This window comes from Triturus cristatus, chromosome 5_1 (genome assembly GCF_964204655.1).
Source record: "Triturus cristatus chromosome 5_1, aTriCri1.1, whole genome shotgun sequence".
Classification (NCBI taxonomy): Eukaryota; Metazoa; Chordata; class Amphibia; order Caudata; family Salamandridae; genus Triturus; species Triturus cristatus.
In genome coordinates this window covers 77,649,119-77,667,803 of record NC_140587.1, presented here as the reverse complement: position 1 = coordinate 77,667,803, position 18,685 = coordinate 77,649,119, and the positions used below count along the sequence as shown (strand labels likewise).

The following is an 18,685-nucleotide window of genomic DNA, read 5'->3' as shown; positions in this document are numbered from 1 at the left end:
TTTTTTTGGGGGGGAGACCCTGCCAACCCCCCTTTTATATTTGCACACTTTTTTGGGGGGGGGAGACACCCCAAGCCCCCGTTTTTTAATATTACCTTTACCACACATGCCTTTACTACGTTTCTCGTAGTAAAGGTATGCGTGGTAAAGGCTTTTTGTGGTAACCACGCATGCGTTTTAACGCATGCGTTCTTATTGTAATACGTGGAAACGGCCACGTTGTAGTGGCTGTTTCTCGTATTAAATAGTGCAGGGACGTATGGCCCCAATTACACATTGCAGGGACAGGTGGCCCCCTATTACACACAGTGCAGGAATGGGTGGCCCCCTATTTCACAGTGCAGGAATGGGTGGCCCCTATTACATGGTGCAGGGGCGGGTGGCCCCTATTACACAGTGCAGGGATAGTTTCCCCTATTACACAGGGCAGGAGCGGGTGGCCCCCTATTACACAGTGCAGGGACTGGTGGACCCTATTATGCAGTGCAGCGACTGGTGGCCCCCAATGAAACAGTGCTGGGGCAGGTGGCCCCGTATTGCATAGTACAGGGACGGGAGGCCCACAATTACACAGTGCAGTGACGGGTGACACAGTGCAGTGACGGGGGGCCCCTATTAAATAGTGCAGAGATGGGTGGCCCATATTACACAGTGCAGGGACTGGTGGTCTCCTATTACACGCAGTGCAGGGATGGGTGGCCCCCTATTACACAGTGCACGGATGGGTGGCACCCTATTTCAGAGTTCAGGGATGGGGGGTCCTATTACAGAGTGCAGAGGTGGGTGGCCACTAGTACAAAGTGCAGGGACGGGTGGCCCTTGTTATACAGTGAAGGGGCGGGTGGCATCCTATTACTCAGTGCAGGGACGGATGACCCCCCTATTACTCAGTGCAGGGACAGGTGTCCCCCTATTACACAGTGCAGGGGAGGGTGGCCCCTTTTACACAGTGAAGGGGCGGGTGGCCCCTATTACACAGTGCAGGGGCGGGTGGCCCCTATTACACAATGCAGGGACGGGTTGCCCCTATCACATAGTGCAGGGATGGTGGCCCCGATCACACAGTGCAGCAGCGGGTACCCCTATTCAACAGTGCAGGGACGGGTGGCCCCTATTACACCATGCAGGGACGGGTGGCCCCTTTTAAAGAGACGGGTGGCCCCTATTACACAGTGCAGGGACGGGTGGCCCCCTATTTCACAGTGCAGAGATGGGTGGCCCCCTATTTCACAGTGCAGGGATGGGTGGCTCCTATTACATAGTGCATGGGCGGGTGGCCCCTATTACACAGTGCAGGGATAGGTGCCCCTACTACATAGTGCAGGGGCCGATGGCCCCCTATTATACAGTGCAAGGGCAGGAGGCCACCTATTAAAAAAGTGGAGGGACGTGTGGCCCCATTTACACAGTGCATGGACAGGTGGCCCCTATTAAAAAAGTGGAGGGACGTGTGGCCCCAATTACACAGTGCAGGGACAGGTGGCCCTCTATTACACACAGTGCAGGGATGGGTGGCCCCCTATTTCACAGTGCAGGAATGGGTGGCCCCTATTACATAGTGCAGGGGCGGGTGGCCCCTATTACACAGTGCAGGGACTGGTGGACCCTATTACGCAGTGCAGGGACTGGTGGTCCCATATTACACAGTGCATGGCGGGAGGCCCCATATTGCATAGTACAGGGACGGGAGGCCCACAATTACACAGTGCAGTGACGGGTGCCCCCTATTACATAGTGCAGATACGGGTGGCCCATATTACACAGTGCAGGGACAGGTGGCCTCCTATTACACGCAGTGCAGGGATAGGTGGCAACCTATTACACAGTGCACGGATGGGTGGCACCCTATTTCACAGTTCAGGGATGGGGGGGCCTATTACAGAGTGCAGAGGTGGGTGGCCACTAGTACAAAGTTCAGGGACGGGTGGCCCTTGTTATACAGTGAAGGGGCGGGTGACACCCTATTACTCAGTGCAGGCATGGCTGGCCCCCTATTTCACAGTGCAGGGACGGATGACCCCCCTATTACTCAGTGCAGGGACAGGTGTCCCCCTATTACACAGTGCAGGGGACGGTGGCCCCTTTTACACAGTGCAGGGGCGGGTGGCCCCTATTACACAGTGCAGGGGCCGGTGGCCTCTATTACACAGTGCAGGGGCGGGTGGCCCCTATTACACAATGCAGGGATGGGTTGCCCCTATTATATAGTGCAGGGATGGAGGCCCCGATCCAACAGTGCAGCGGCGCGTTCCCCTATTCAACAGTGCAGGGACGGGTGGCCCCTATTACACAGTGCAGGGACGGGGGGGCCCCTATTTCACAGTGAAGGGATGGGTGGCCCCTATTACATAGTGCAGGGGCGGGTGGCCCCTATTACACAGTGCAGGGATAGGTGCCCCTATTATTACATAGTGCAGGGGCGGATGGCCCCCTATTATACAGTGCAGGGGCAGGAGGCCCCCTATTGCATAGTACAGGGACGGGAGGCCCAGAATTACACAGTGCAGTGACGGGTGACACAGTGCAGGGACGGGTGGCCCCTATTAAAAAAGCGCAGGGGCGTGTGGCCCCAATTACACAGTGCAGGGACAGGTGGCCCCCTATTACACACAGTACAGGGATGGGTGCCCCCCTATTTCACATTGCAGGAGCGGGTGGCCCCCTATTACACAGTGCAGGGACTGGTGGACCCTATTATGCAGTGCAGAGATGGGTGGCCCATAATACACAGTGCAGGGACAGGTGGTCTCCTATTACACGCAGTGCAGGGATGGGTGGCCCCCTATTACACAGTGCACGGATGGGTGGACCCCTATTTCACAGTGCAGGAATGGGTGGCCCCTATTACATAGTGCAGGGGCGGGTGGCCCCCAATTAAACAGTGCAGGGGCGGGTGGCCCCCTATTACATAGTGCAGTGGCGGATAGCCCCCTATTATGCAGTGCAGGGGCGGGAGGCCCCCTATTGCATAGTGCAGGGACGTGTGGCCCCAATTACACAGTGCAGGGGCAGGTGGCCCTCTATTACACACAGTGCAGGGATGGGTGGCCCCCTATTTCACAGTGCAGGAATGGGTGGCCCCTATTACATAGTGCAGGGGCGGGGAGCCCCTATTACATAGTGCAGGGATAGTTTCCCCTATTACACAGGGCAGGAGCGGGTGGCCCCCTATTACACAGTGCAGGGACTGGTGGACCCTATTACACAGTGCAGGGACTGGTGGCCCCCAATTAAACAGTGCAGGGGGAGGTGGCCCCCTATTACACAGTGGAGGGTCGGGAGTCCCCCTATTGCATAGTACAGGGACGGGAGGCCCACAATTACACAGTGCAGTGACGGGTGAAACAGTGCAGTGACGGGTGGCCCCTAATAAATAGTGCAGAGACGGGTGGCCCATATTACACAGTGCAGGGACAGGTGGTCTCCTATTACACGCAGTGCAGGGATGGGTCGCCTCCTATGACACGCAGTGCAGAGATGGGTGGCCCCCTATTACAGTGCACGGATGGGTGGCACCCTATGTCACAGTTCAGGGATGGGGGCCTATTACAGAGTGCAGAGGTGGGTGGCCACTATTACAATGTGCAGGGACGGGTGGCCCTTGTTACACAGTGCAGGGGTGGGTGGCACCCTATTACTCAGTGCAGGCATGGGTGGCCCCCTATTTCACAGTGCAGGGACGGATGGCTCCCTATTACTCAGTGCAGGGACAGGTGTCCCCCTATTACACATTGCAGGGACGGGTTGTCCCTATTACATAGTGCAGGGATGGTGGCCGCGATCACACAGTGCAGGGGCGGGATCCCCTATTCAACAGTGCAGGGACGGGTGGCCCCTATTACACAATGCAGGGACGGGGGCCCCTATTAAAGAAACAGGTGGCCCCTAGCAGACAGTGCAGGGACGGGTGGCCCCCTATTTCACAGGGATGGGTGGCCCCTATGACATAGTGCAGGGGCGGGTGGCCCCTATTACACAGTGCAGGGATAGGTGCCCCTATTACCCAGGGCAGGGACTGGTGGCCCCCAATTAAACAGTGCAGGGGGGGTGGCCCCCTATTACATAGTGCAGGGGCGGGAGGCCCCCTATTGCATAGTGCAGGGACGTGTGGCCCCAATTACACAGTGCAGGGGCAGGTGGCCCTCTATTACACACAGTGCAGGGATGGGTGGCTCCCTATTACACATTGCAGGGACGGGTTGTCCCTATTACATAGTGCAGGGATGGTGGCCGCGATCACACAGTGCAGGGGCGGGATCCCCTATTCAACAGTGCAGGGACGGGTGGCCCCTATTACACAATGCAGGGACGGGGGCCCCTATTAAAGAAACAGGTGGCCCCTAGCAGACAGTGCAGGGACGGGTGGCCCCCTATTTCACAGGGATGGGTGGCCCCTATGACATAGTGCAGGGGCGGGTGGCCCCTATTACACAGTGCAGGGATAGGTGCCCCTATTACCCAGGGCAGGGACTGGTGGCCCCCAATTAAACAGTGCAGGGGGGGTGGCCCCCTATTACATAGTGCAGGGGCGGGAGGCCCCCTATTGCATAGTGCAGGGACGTGTGGCCCCAATTACACAGTGCAGGGGCAGGTGGCCCTCTATTACACACAGTGCAGGGATGGGTGGCTCCCTATTTCACAGTGCAGGAATGGGTGGCCCCTATTACATAGTGCAGGGGCGGGTGGCCCCTATTACATAGTGCAGGGATAGTTTCCCCTATTACACAGGGCAGGAGCGGGTGGCCCCCTATTACACAGTGCAGGGACTGGTGGACCCTATTACGCAGGGCAGGGACTGGTGGCCCCCAATTAAACAGTGCAGGGGCAGGTGGCCCCCTATTACACAGTGGAGGGACAGGTGGTCTCCTATTACACAGTGCAGTGACGGGTGACACAGTGCAGGGACGGGTGGCCCCTATTAAATAGTGCAGGGACGTGTGGCCCCAATTACACAGTGCAGGGACAGGTGGCTGTCATGACGCTCTCTGCACCATCAAAATGACGCAGTAAAATGCTCCAAAAAGAGCTTGTCCCATCATGAATCCCACCCCTGTCCCTTGCCTCCTGCACACCAAGGTTGCTTAATGTAATGTCTGAATACAGTTCTAATTTGCGTTTCGAACTTTTGTAAATCGGCACTGTTCAATGTGTAGAGAAACGTTTATTTGATACTCACTCTATTGGAAAATGCGCATTGGGTTGGGGAATGCAGAAATGCAGAGTGTGGTGATTTGATGTCGAGTCGTGGGTTTGCAGTTTGAGTGCCAGCTGCGGGAGGGCCTCCTTTGGTTCAAAGCGATTGTAGGCATAATGAAAACACAGACGCGAGACGCACGTACTGAAAACGTGCGCGACGTGTCAGCGGCCGTTTGGGTGTGGCAAAGGTATAAATAGTCACACCCAACGATGCCAAATGCTTTGCCTTCCACCGGACACCCCTGAAGACTTACCTGAGTTCCTGTTGGAGAATCTGTTCTTTGTTTGGACGTCGCGGGAGCCTGCCGAAGCTGAAGAATTCTTCCTTCACGAAGCTGAAAGAAATAAAGAAGTTAAGTTAACGTTTTTTCTTGTACAATTTCAGGCGCCCACCCCAAGCAAGCTACCATCAAGGTTTAGAACACTTACCTAGCAAATCTTTTTGAAGGCAGTCACTTGGAACTGGGAACTGAATCTGAAAGACAAAAGACATTTAAAAGACTTAAGTGCATTGCGCATGCAAGATTATTGGCAGATAAGATTTCTTGCACGTTTTAGAAAGAACAATATTAGCATAACTTTAGTTGATATTCTTTGGTGTATGTTCTTATTTATTTCTTATAACAAAATACAGGTTGTGAAGATAAGAAAGCTGGAGATTTAAAGTAGTAAGTGAAACAGGAGTAAACAGGAATAAGTATTTTGGCGCTGAAACCACATAAGAAAAACCAGTAACTTATTCAAATGTTTAATTCCCCGCATAGGTGAACAAAGACTTCATCTACAAACTACTCTCCTCTGATTACAAGAGAAGACAATCCACACTTCACAACGACAACACGGACGCGACACCAGACTTTCCTAGATCGCAGGTAGGGTACATTGCGTGTGAATAATTAAGTAATAATTGTACAGAACTTAGTGTAAGAAACTAAATAGATAGGGAGATCGTTATTATAATCCTCTTTCCTTGTTGCCTCGCAGGTCGACAACCAGGAACAGGTAGCGTCCCCGATCCGGCCCTCCTCCCTAAATCCTACCTAATTACCTTAGTGTGTAAAATTCATCACAGGGTGTTAGTTAAGAGTAAAAGGAAGTCGGTCCATAACGTTTCTGCGAAATCCACCAACAAGCAACCAACAGGTAAGATTGCTTGTAATACTGACAGTGGCCCCCTATAACACACAGTGCAGGGATGGATGGCCCCCTATTTGACATTGCAGGGATGCGGGGGCCCCTATTACAGAGAGCAGAGGTGGGTGGCCACTATTACAAAGAGCAGGGATGGGTGGCCCCTATTACACAGTGCAGGGGCGGGTGACCCCTATTACCCAGTGCAGGGGCGGGGGGGCCCTATTACACAGTGCAGGGGCGGGTGGGCCCTATTACACAGTGCAGGGGCAGGTGGTCCTTATTACACAATGCAGGTTCGGATGGCCCCTATTACACAGTGCAGGGATGGGTTGCCCCTATTACATAGTGCAGGGACGGTGGCCCTGATCACACTGTGCAGGGGTGGGTTCCCCTATTCAACAGTGCAGGGACGGGTGGCCACCTATTACACTGTGCAGGGACAGGTGGCCCCTATTACACAGTGCAGGGACAGGTGGCCCCTATTACACAGTGCAGGGACGGGTAGCTCTTATTATAGTGAGGGGTGATCCCTATCACACAGTGCAGGGGCGGGTGGCCTCTATTACACAGTGCAGGGACAGGTGGCCCCCTATTACACTGTGCAGGGATGTGTAGCCCCTTTTTACACAGTGCAGGGGCAGGTGGTCCTTATTACACAATGCAGGTTCGGATGGCCCCTATTACACAGTGCAGGGATGGGTTGCCCCTATTACATAGTGCAGGGACGGTGGCCCTGATCACACTGTGCAGGGGCGGGTTCCCCTATTCAACAGTGCAGGGACGGGTGGCCACCTATTACACTGTGCAGGGACAGGTGGCCCCTATTACACAGTGCAGGGACAGGTGGCCCCTATTACACAGTGCAGGGGTGTGTGGCCCCTATAACACAGTAAATGGTTGGGTGGCCCCCTAGTACACAGAGCAGTGACAGGTGACACATTGCACTATTACACAGTGTAGAGTTGGGTGGCTTCTATTACACAATGCAGGGGCGGGTGGCATGAGCGTAGGAAGTGTGGGGGATGCGAGGATATATCAACCCAGATCTTGTAGTGGGGGTGACGCGGGGGACAAGGGGACTAAAGAATTTCCCCTCTCTCTTCTGTCTGTGGCAGGGCCATAGGTATGTCAAAGCGCTAGTGCTTTGACGTGCTAATGGCCCTGTACTTGACCTGAGACCTTCCCTTTTGTTGTGCTGCAAAAGCTACAGGAATGTTTCCACACTCCGCCATCTCGCCGCCACCACTGCCTGCAGTCTGCACTTCCAGAACAAAGGAAGAGAGGTAGTTTGTTGATTGCTGACTGTATGGCCGGCTTTAGAGTTGATGGCGCCCAGTGTGACCATCTTGGTGGGCGCCCCAACACACTTTTTTATTATGAGTTTATGCGGGAAAACAATGCTGGCGTAATGCTTGTTAAGGGACCCAGATGTACAGCACTCTAAGCACATGAGATGTAAAATGTGCTATTTACTGCATTCCTGAAAACATTAAAGGTATTTGGACTAGAGGCACACAAAGGAAAGGAATAGAAAGAGGTGCCCATAATGCAATAGGTGCAAAACTGCTACAAGGCATTGTGCGGCACACACAGTGACAGGTGCAAGGCTACTTGAAGCACAGCTAGTGCATGGTGCTTAAACCAATGAGACTTCTAGAAATGCAAAAAAAATGACATCTGATGCTCTATAAGACACGAAGACAAAGTATTAGCAGGGTAGGCCCTTTTATATCAGACCTTCACGAAGAAAAGGAGCACAGATGCCCAGAGGTGATATGAATAGAGAGTGGCTTCTTGAGTGGGAGGATATGTTCGGTTGCTATGATTACTTAGCAGTAACATTTTGCCTATTAGCCTAACAGTCTGCCTGCTTAGACGACGCCTGGGTGGAAGGCCTGGTACTGGTGGCTAGAAAGCCTAGATTATAAAACAGAGGTCCTGGCTTGCGAGGGAAAGTCTGGGCACTCAGGCATGTCCCAGGGTGTACATCCACCATTTTACCCACTTTTGTAGTTTTCATATTGAGCAAACTTGGCCAAAGGGGATCACAGTGCTTCGTGTGAACACTAGATTATAGTACACAACATCAGATTCATGTTTTTTCCAGGTATGGGGAAATTAAATGCTTTGCCCAGAGTCACAGCATAGTGAGCCAACGCCAGGACTTTAACCTGAGTGCCCAGTTGCAAAGTCAGAAGCTCTATGCGTTAGGCCACATCTGGTATCCTGCCACTTGAATTCGTCGGATGGTAGATGTTAGAAATGGGGTCTCTAGTTGGCAATGGCTGGCCACTGTCCAAGTAGGGACCCTTCTTTCTAAGTCAGAGTAAGGGGGCTACCCCCTTTGAGAACCCCTGCTCAACCCTGTGGTAACTTAGCAGACAGGCTTATCTCAGAGGCAGTGTGTTAAGCATTTATGACCATACACAGTAACACAGTGAAGAACACTACAAAGGGACACCACACAGGTAGTAATAAAAATAAGTATCTTTTATATAGATTTATCACAAGAACCAAAATGACAAAAAGTCACAATACAATAAAATAGAAATACTCTTGGAATGTTGCAAAAATAGTTCAAAATGTGCCAATAGTTCAGTTCAAAGCAGTGGTCTCTGCGACCCTTCTACTCACAAAGTACCTGGGTTGGTAGTGCAAAGAAGCAAAATGTCACAATGAAGCTGTAGCGTCGATTCTTTCCACGCGAGGCCGGTGGTACGTCGATTCCTTGCCGCGAGGGAGGAGGTGATGCGCCGGACTGCTGATGTGAGGGAAGGCGATGCGATTAACTTTTGCACGTGAGGCCGGTGATGTGATGACTCCTTGCCGCGAGGGAGGAGACGATGCAACGGCCTGTGGATGCGTGCTGCGAGCAGGTTGCGATGCGAAGAAATGGCGCTCCGCTCGGGAGTGACGACACTGGTGCGATGCGATGGAAATGGCGGCCGCGATGCGTCTGGGCTGTGATGTCGTGATGCGACGATCGCTGGGATGCAACACCCTTGATACAATGCGATGATCCTGATGTTGCGAGCACTCAGCAGCAGCAGCGCGATGTTTCTCGATGGCGCTCTCAGCTGCAGCAGCTCTCAAACGTGCGTTAGGGGTGATTTCAGCCCACATTCTCTGCAGTAGAACTAGAGGCCCTGGAATTCTCAACAGGAGCCTCACCTGCAAATGGAAGTCCTCGTTGGGAGGATTCAAAAGGCTGATGGTGAAGTCTAATGTGCCTGAGACTTCGACAGGAGGCAAGCTCAACTCAAGCCCTTGGGCGATTGCTTCAGCAAGATCTTTGAAAGTTCTCTCCAAGTCCTTTACCCTCTTCTTCCAAGTCCACTGGTAACCACTGCAGGCCAACCCCAGAAACAGCACACGGGCACAGGGGCAGTCCAACTCCTGCAGATTCCTTGGTTACACGGACAGAGGTTCGTCTTGTAGTCCAGAAGTAATTCAATTGGTAGGGGTTTCAGCGCAGATATTTATACCCCAAAAGTCTTTGTTCTAAACAGTCACACGTCCCTGAACCCAGCCACAACCAGTTCTGCTCAGTCTTGGAGCACTTTGTTTACAAGGCCGCATCCTTCCTTTCAGAAAGAGGAGGTCCGCTATCAGACGCCCAGTGGGGGGTGGAGCCAGCATTCACCTCGCCAGGCACAGCCCTGATCAGATCAAAGGGTCACCCCTCCCCAACTCCAAATGCAGATCTCTCTAATCAATCCAGGTCTGACTCAGCCTGCCCTGTCCCTCCAAAAACAGACAACCAATTCGTCGATCTCAAAGCAGCTTTTGACTTAGTCCCTCGGCAAACTTTGTGGGCGGTTCTGGCTGAGATGGGGATGCCTGCCTGCCTTTTGGGGATTATAAAACGGCTCCATAATGATAATTTTGCCCAAGTTAGGTGCGGTAAGTGGGGCAATCTGACCCCAAAGTTCCCTGTTAACAGTGGAGTTAGACAGGGATGTGTCCTGGCCCCAACCCTATTTTCTCTCTACACCAATGCATTAGTGTCCCACCTGAGGGGAGTCAAGGACATCGATGCCCCCAAACTTAACAACGAGCAGGTGGTCGCACTAATGTTTGCTGATGATACCCTTCTGGTGTCTAAATCCCCTATGGGGATTCAACGTGCCCTCGATAGTTTCTCTGAATTTTGTTCCCAGAGAGGCCTTGAGGTTAACTCCTCAAAAACAAAATTCATGATATGCAACCCGCCCAAAAAAAATGGTCCTAACCCTACTCTAAATGGTGTTACTCTGGATAGGGTTTCAGTCTTTGAATATCTCGGTGTCACCCTTTCGGATAGGATGGAATGGGGTCCCCAGCTATCAAAAGCTAAATTACGACTCACGCAGACTTGCGGTGGGATCCTTAAACTATACAGAGCTTCCATCTCAAAACCGATAGCCCCCATCATTGAGATATATAAAGTACAAGCACGGGTTGCATCTCTGTATGGGGTTGAACTATGGGGGCACTGTCTAACCAGAGACATTGGCAGATCTGAGAACCAGTTCTTAAGGTCGCTATTGTCCTTACCATCCAGCACTCCCCTTATACCACTCAGAATGGACTTGGGAGTGAGGTATATTGAAGACGAAATTGCTTTAAGGCCACTATTGTATTGGCGCAGGCTGTGGACAACTCCAGAGTTAGAGGACTATCAAAATGACTTAAAATCGCTATTGACCCCCCGTGGTATAGACAATATACCGTGGTTACTTTATATAAAGAGAGAGCTTTTCAGATTAGGCTTTCCTGCTCTATGGCACCATCCTGAAATAAACGTCCCTATACTCTCTAGAGCTGAATTGGCAAACGCCTTTTGGTTAAATAACAAAAACATGATGCTAACCAATAACAAGCTAGGCTCACTGACCATGGACTTCTTTAATATTAAAGAAGACTTCAAAATAGAGTCAGTTTTAGATCTGATGGAGCCTAACACCTCTAGGAAATTATATATGCAATTCAGGTATGGAACATTGCCCCTGAGAGCATTCACAGGAAAATGGTTGATAAATAATCCTTCTGACTGCCCAACCTGTGGAGCTTCTAGTGAAAGTGACCTACATGTCCTCTTTTTTTGCCCCACATATAAACTTATCAGAAAACGTTGGCTTCTTCAACTCTGTAGGAATTTGGGGACTACACATTGTAAAGTTGCCTACAGAATCCTGAAGACAGACACTGCATTACCTATAGTTTTTTCGGTATCACGTTTCTGGCATGCTGTGTGGCGCAGGAGAAGTTCCCTTTTATTGTCTAATCCCCTGGAACAAATTAACACTCATTGATGCTATTTTCTTACTGTTTTTATGACATTTTAATCTTTTAATCTCTTTTTTACTGTTTTAATGAATTACTGTCAATTAATCTAATCTTTATTGTACTTACTGTTTATGAATTGCAATTCCCATTTCTTTTTTCTGTATAATTGTATGTTGTTATGGATTGCTTATCTTTTATGGTCTACGACCGAAATAAAGATTATTTTGATTGATTGATTGAATACACATAACAGCAGAGCACACTGGAAGTCTTAGGCAAGAAAATACCTACTTTCTAAAAGTGGCATTTTTAAACACAGAATGTTAAAACCAACTTCACTAAAATATGTATTTTATCACTCTGAGTCCAGGCATACTAAATTCGAGTTTCTACTATGTTCCCTGAGTCAGTTAGGATTATAAGATGTAATAATCAAACTGCCCATCTTGGCCTATGGAGAACAAGTATCCTTGCAATAGTGAAAAACGAAAATGGTTGTAATTCGCTATTAGGACATGCTACACATACCAAGGCATGTTCCGCCTTTCGCATACAATGCACCCCGCCATAGGGGTGACTCACATGATGCCAAGGGAAGGTTTTAGGGACTGGGAAGTGTGTTCACTTCACAGTCAACATGGCAGTTCGGGACTGCACGCCGCCTCGGCAATGGCCGGTCTGAGACACACGTTTCAAGCTGCCTCCGTGGGTGGCGCAATCAGCGCTGCAGGCCCACCAGCAGCATTTGTTCTATCAGCCCTGGGCACGCACAGTGCACTCTACTAGGGACTAACAGGTAAATCAAATGAGCCAATTATGGGAATACCAATTCATACAGTCAATTTACCATAGGGAGCATTCGCGCTGTGGCACTGGATGGCAGTGGCACAGCGCCCAGAACGTCTAATACCAGCAAAACGGAGGAGACAACAGTGAAAAATGAAAGGGAGACCCACGCCAATGGTGCCAGGTCTCACAGCAGACTGTATATGCATGGAAAGCGGCATTAAAAAAGTCCATACCAGACTACACACCATGACAGAAGCGGAAAACTGGTACGGGGCTGACTGTCCACACCAGAGCAGCAGTCTAAATGAAGACAAGCCCCAGCAGTGTAAAGAGGGTCAAACAATCGACTGCATAGTAAGTAGGCTGTACACCAGAAGGGTAGCGTAAAGAGAGATGAGGGCATACTGTACACAGCACACAGGGTCGCTGGGACCCACTGGCCTGAAGGGCCCATTTTCTTTCTTGCACTGGGGTCCATGACAAACTGAAAGGCCTCTGGTAGCAGGAGAGCAGTGTAAAAGGCACAGGCAGACTGTCCACCACTGTAGAGTAAGACAGTATGGATCAGGAGAGCAGTGTTAATGGGGCTGGCTGTAAAGTAAAAACATAGACAAGCAGACTGTTCACAATAAAACGTAAAGGCATGAAAAACGGCGAGACAAGGAAGGCTTGTACATACCAAAAGACAAGAGCTGTGTTTTCAGGCACAGTGCTTTGCCTCAATTGCATGTGATGGACGCTCAGGTGAAGGCCAGTGCTGTTCCTCTCCTGTATCGGAGGGTTGCTCCTGCGAGGGCCCTCTGGCTTGTTGTCAGAAGTCCGAGGGTGCATGGTTGCTTAGACTAGCTGTTGTTGCACAGACAAGCACTGGTACAGTGGTGGACCCGGGGCCCAGCAGCAGCTCTTGCTGCATGTGCAGCAGCAGAGAAGTCATCCTCAGAGGGTCATACTTATTGTCCGAGTACATCCATCTGAAACCACGTGAGCGCATTTGTCCATCTTCTATTTTCACGATGTTGTGGAAATGGAAGAGGACAGCGCATGCATTTTGGTCGGAGGCAAATGACGCCCTTTGAGCTTGGTGCCCAGTGCATTGGCACCGGTCGCACCGCCGTAAAGTCAGCCCTGGCTGACTGCATACTGACCCTCCTTAGCCCAGACCCTACCTCATTTGACTGTTTCACACTGCGCAATTCAGCCACTCAAAGCCTAATGTTTATATTGAGCATTTGAACCTTCCCCTGGAACATGAGAACAATTAGCATCAAACATAGTCTAAGCTATCTTGCATTATGTTGTGTCAGATGTGTTGGTCTGTCCTAATATTTACACAAGTAACTATTTAAATACCACTATTTTGTCTTATTTCTTTTATAGCGCTACCCAACCCAACCCAATCCAGGGTTTTGGAGCGCTTTAAATCACACATACACATTATACATTCACAATAACCATATGTGCGTAAATCAATTTACAGGATGCTACATAAGATAGTGAGGGTTACAAGGTGTAGGAGTCACATGTCCTTTCCTTTATAATTCACTGTGCTATATTATAAGGATTACAATTTATGAACTGCATGTAAATGTAGGATCTCGGTGTTAAAATCAATAACTCATGAAAGAAAAATCCATCCTCTGTATATCACATAATGTTCTTTGCGGGAGACATATTAACCCTCTATACTACATTGATTCAAAACTGGGGCTAGACAAAACAACTGTCTCCCCAGCAAGAGCATTCACCTCCAGAGTTATCTTTCCATTATTATCATTATGTCCTGAGATTTACTGGGTACATAAAGATCACTGCACCAGGTGCCTTAACCCCATAAGATATTTTAAAATGCAGACTTTCTAACCAATTAAGCAGAACAGCCATGTTTCTCCTTGTTGCCAATTTCTTTCTGGCAGAGTGTTAATAAATAAATGTACAAGTGGAGGCCTAGATCTTGCACCGGGGTTGCATCACTTTTTGGCACAACTTCGACGCAAACTCTAATTTGTTAAATATTGTAATGCACTCGAATGTACTCATGATAGACCTGCTTAACATATGAGAGGTCTTAGAACCTGATGTTATTTTTTGTGATATAATTTCCTGTGAGGTCATGTGTTGTGATGTCACGTGCGATGTCATGCGCTGTGATGTCACTTACATACTGCCTAACTTGGTTAGTGCCCCACTTCTTTTTTAGGACTTGTGCCCTGTTGGGAGAAGTATATTAGAGAACTGGTGTTGGTGGTTGTGGGAGGCTGGCTTAGGATATGGTGCACACTCTCAGGAGTGATGCACCTTGCACTAATCCAGGCACCCCATATGGTAATTTAAGTGGTCTTTGATAACCATATAAAGCTCTCAAAGTGGTAGCTGTGAAGAGAAGCCTTCAGGCTTATCTTGAAGGAGTGTAAAGCAGCTTGTTTTACCACATTTAATCAACAGTGTAGATTAGATGAAAACACACATTGTTTCTAAAAATAAGGCTATTTATAATGCAACACAATCACTAACACATTGGTATATCTCCTACCCAGAGATATCAACAATACACACAAGAATACTTCAAAATAATTAGGTTAGTAGCACAAATATACACTGGTTTCCAGGGGAAGACCAAACCATATGCGAAGAAAGTGGAATGCAAACTCCAAGGAGAACGGGACTTGGACCAGAAAACTAATAGGAGATGGGGACACAAGGAACTACACAAGTTGCATGCCCGATGGAAGTCAATGGAGAAGTCGCGGTTGCAGTTTTACAGAAGGAGGACCCTTCCCAGAGGACCCAGAAGAAACCCTTTGGAAGACTGGAGGTTGGAGAGTCATCCCACCCATGGATGCCCCAGGAACCAGATTACCTGCACAAGGGAAGTCGGGTGCATAGGGGTGAATTGACGTCGGAACCTGCCATAGACGACAAAGGAAGACTTCAAAGAAGATGCCATGTGAAGGAGTCCGGTGGAATCCAAGAGTGGATTCTTGAGGGAGAGAACCTGCAAGCAGAGGGAATAGAGGCCATGCCACTCGGAAGTGACCAGGAGGCACAGAAGCACAATCCCCACCGATGTTGGGAAGTAACGAGTGAAGACAGTGACTGTGTTGCTGCAGCTGCAATGACCAGGAGATGCTGAGGAAGACCAGGAGCCATGCACGAGCTGTCCCATATTGGGTGTCGGTGTTCAGGTGGTCGGTGTCTACCGGGAGGACCAACAAACCTTGGTAGCCGCAAATGGTGTGGAAAGCAAAAAGGTGGAAACATTGGGACCAGCAAGATGCAAGCAACTCACCAAGTGCAGGAGAGTCAGAGCATCCCCTGAGCAAGCAGGGGAGCCCACTGAAGCAAAGGAAGACCCTCAAGAGGACACACATGCTGAAGGCACAGGAGTCGCAAGAGGACCTCAGTAAGCTCACAAAAGATGGAGGCCCAGGGGGTAGAGGATGCAGGGAGGATGCTGATATTTGAGGTATAAGGTGCTAGAGGGTGAATCGTCTTGTACCCCAAATATCTCTGGAGTGCAGAGCCAACAAGCCTTGGCAACTGCAATTTGTCGCAGTGCACATGAGTTTGGTCCCAGCGGCTTCGATGAGCTATTGAGCTATACTGTCCTCAAAATTGCAGAGAAGACGGGTCAGGCCTCTGGGGAGCTGTAGAAACACCACCTGAGTTGCTGGGCCGTGTGAAGTCCGTTGGATGACAGGAGCAGCAGACAGGTCAGCTTTGTTGCAGTGCCTGCAGATGCAGGGGAGTGACTCCTTCACGCCAAGGGAGCTTACTTCAGATGTCCTTGATGCCCATAGGCCTTCTGGAGAACTTTAGTGATACACAGACACAGATGACGCAGAAGACTTGAAGAATAGTGAGACCAGGTACAGCAGGAGCCTTCCAGTCTCGGGTCCAGTCAAAGTCCGACGAAGTCCAAGTGTCCAAACAGTCGAAGAGTGTCTTGGTTTCAGAGGTGAGTCTTGTTCCACAAAGAATATGAGGACCTACGCACAGGGGAACCCTTAAGTTCCCTAGGGAAAGGGTTGGACCGGCTCGGGGGTCCCTCCCAGAGGAGGGGCTGGACAGAGGGGAGAATACTCCCCTTTTCTTTGTCCAGTTTGGCGCCAGAGTGGAAACCAGGGGTTCCTGAACTGTCTCAAACAGAAGTATGCAAGGCACAAATGTGGCCCTTCAAAGCAGTCTGGTGCCACTGGCAAGCACGCCAGCCTAATACAATAAGTCCTGTCTGGGAGGTGGTTACACCTCCCTGTAACAGGAAACCTATTGTTCTACCTTCCCTTGCTCAAGCTCAGCTCAGCAGCAGGAGGGCAGAATCGTGTCTGTTGTACGGCAGCACTAAGTTGCTGGCAGACTCTGAAAGGCTGTTACTTGGAGTTGTGCAAACAGAAGTTCAAATGGTCTGTAGCCCACCCCTTCTGAGGAACCTCTCTGTAGGGAAAGAGAAGGCAAGGTAGTAAGACATCCCATTTTCAAATCAGCTTTTCTAGGAGTCCCATGATCATACCTTTGAGGGTCTTGTTGAACCTTTGAACAACCCCATTGCCCTGTGGATGATAGGGTGTGGAAAACGTATAGTTTACACCACACTCTTTCAGCATAGCAGTGATGTAGCTAGACATGAAGTTAGTACTTTTGTCTGACAAGACCTCCTTGGGGAACCCGACTCTGAAAAAGATTCCCAGGAGAGCCCTGGCCACTACAGCTGTAGTGGTCCTAAGGGGAATAGCCTCTGGATATCTAGTGACATGGTCCACCACCACAAAGATAAAACTATGTCCAGGTGCTGTTGGAGGGTTTAAGGGACCTGCAATGTCTATCCCTACCCTCTCAAAGGGAACCCTATTATTATTATTAATTAAATTTGTAAAGCGCACAGCTACCCTTGACAGGGTTTCCCGGCGCGAGTGTGTCCACAGCTGTAGACTTAAGTAAACTGAGCAGATTACTGAGTGAAAAGCCAAGTTTTTAGGTCGCGGCGAAACTTGAGGTAAAAGGATTCATGTTTTATGAAGTTAGGGAGGGAGTTCCAAAGTCTAGGTCCAAGATAGGCGAAAGATCGACCACCCATTCTGGTCAGTTTGAATCTAGGAAGAACTAGATTACCTAGAGTGGAAGAGCGTAGGGCTCGGGGAGGAACATAAGGACAAATCAGTTCCTGCAAGTAAATTGGAGACGAACCATGCTTAATTTTAAAAATATGACATAAGATCTTAAATTTGACACGGCTTTCAATGCGAAGCCAATGCAAGTTGCGGAGATAAGGAGAGATGGAAGTTTTCCTAGGGACGTGGCAGAGAAGGCGAGCCGCCGAATTTTGAACCACCAGGAACCTGTTCAGAAGTTCCTTACTGCCTCCCAAATAAAGTACATTGCCGTAATCCAGGCGAGAGACAACAAGTGCCTGGACCACAGTTTTTTGAGTGGAGGCAGGAAGCATCCAGATGATCTTCCGCAGCCATCTGAGTATGGTAAAACAGATGGCAGCGGTACTGACCGCCTGCTGCCGCATGGACAATTGATTGTCGATAATGAACCCGAGGTTACGGACCTGAGCAACCGGCTGGGGGAACGGACCCATTTCCTGAGGCCAGTGAAGAGGACTCCAAAGATGTTTATGTTTGCCCAAAATGATGACCTCAGTTTTATCGCCATTCAATTTCAAAAAGTTGGCATTCATCCACTCTGAAACTTGACGTAACCCATTCTGCAAAGAAGATACAGGAGCTTCTTTCGAGGAAGATCGAGAAAAGATGATTTGTGTATTATCAGCGTAGGAGTAGAGGGAGAGGCCAGCGTCCTCTACGATGGTCGCAAGGGGTCTCACATAGATGTTAAAGAGCAATGGGCTCAAGGTGGACCCCTGGGGAACTCCATACGCAGATGGGCGGGGAGTAGATGAAGAACAAGAGGAGAAAACCTGGAAAGTGCGGTTGCTAAGGAAGGAGGTCGGCCACAAAAGGGCTGAACCTTCCACCCCTGCTGACTGGAGGGACTTTAACAAGATGGAATGAGACACAGTGTCAAAAGCGGCACTCAGATCTAATAAAATGAGTGCCATAGTCTCACCACGGTCAAGACAGGAGCGCAACTTCTCCGTGACTCCCAGTAAGGTAGTCTTAGTTGAAAAATGTGTCCTAAAACCTGATTGAGGCGGATGTAAAAAGCCTGAATTTTCAATGTGCGTTGCAAGCTGAAAATTTACATGTTTTTCCAAAATTTTGGAAAACACGGGTAAAAGTGAAATTGGACGGAAATTAGATAAGATGGATGGGTCAGCATTTGGCTTTTTTAAAAG

General features: G+C 49.7%; 1 long non-coding RNA gene across 1 annotated transcript in view; it reads left to right on the top strand.

Moving 5' to 3' along the window:
* The window catches only part of LOC146830232 (uncharacterized), a 60,140-nt gene extending 54,071 nt beyond the window's left edge, over positions 1-6,069 (top strand). Inside the window, exon 3 of the long non-coding RNA XR_014961139.1 lies at positions 5,961-6,069. This is a non-coding gene — a long non-coding RNA (uncharacterized LOC146830232). The remainder of the gene's footprint in view (positions 1-5,960) is intronic.
* The last annotated feature ends 12,616 nt before the right edge of the window (positions 6,070-18,685 follow it).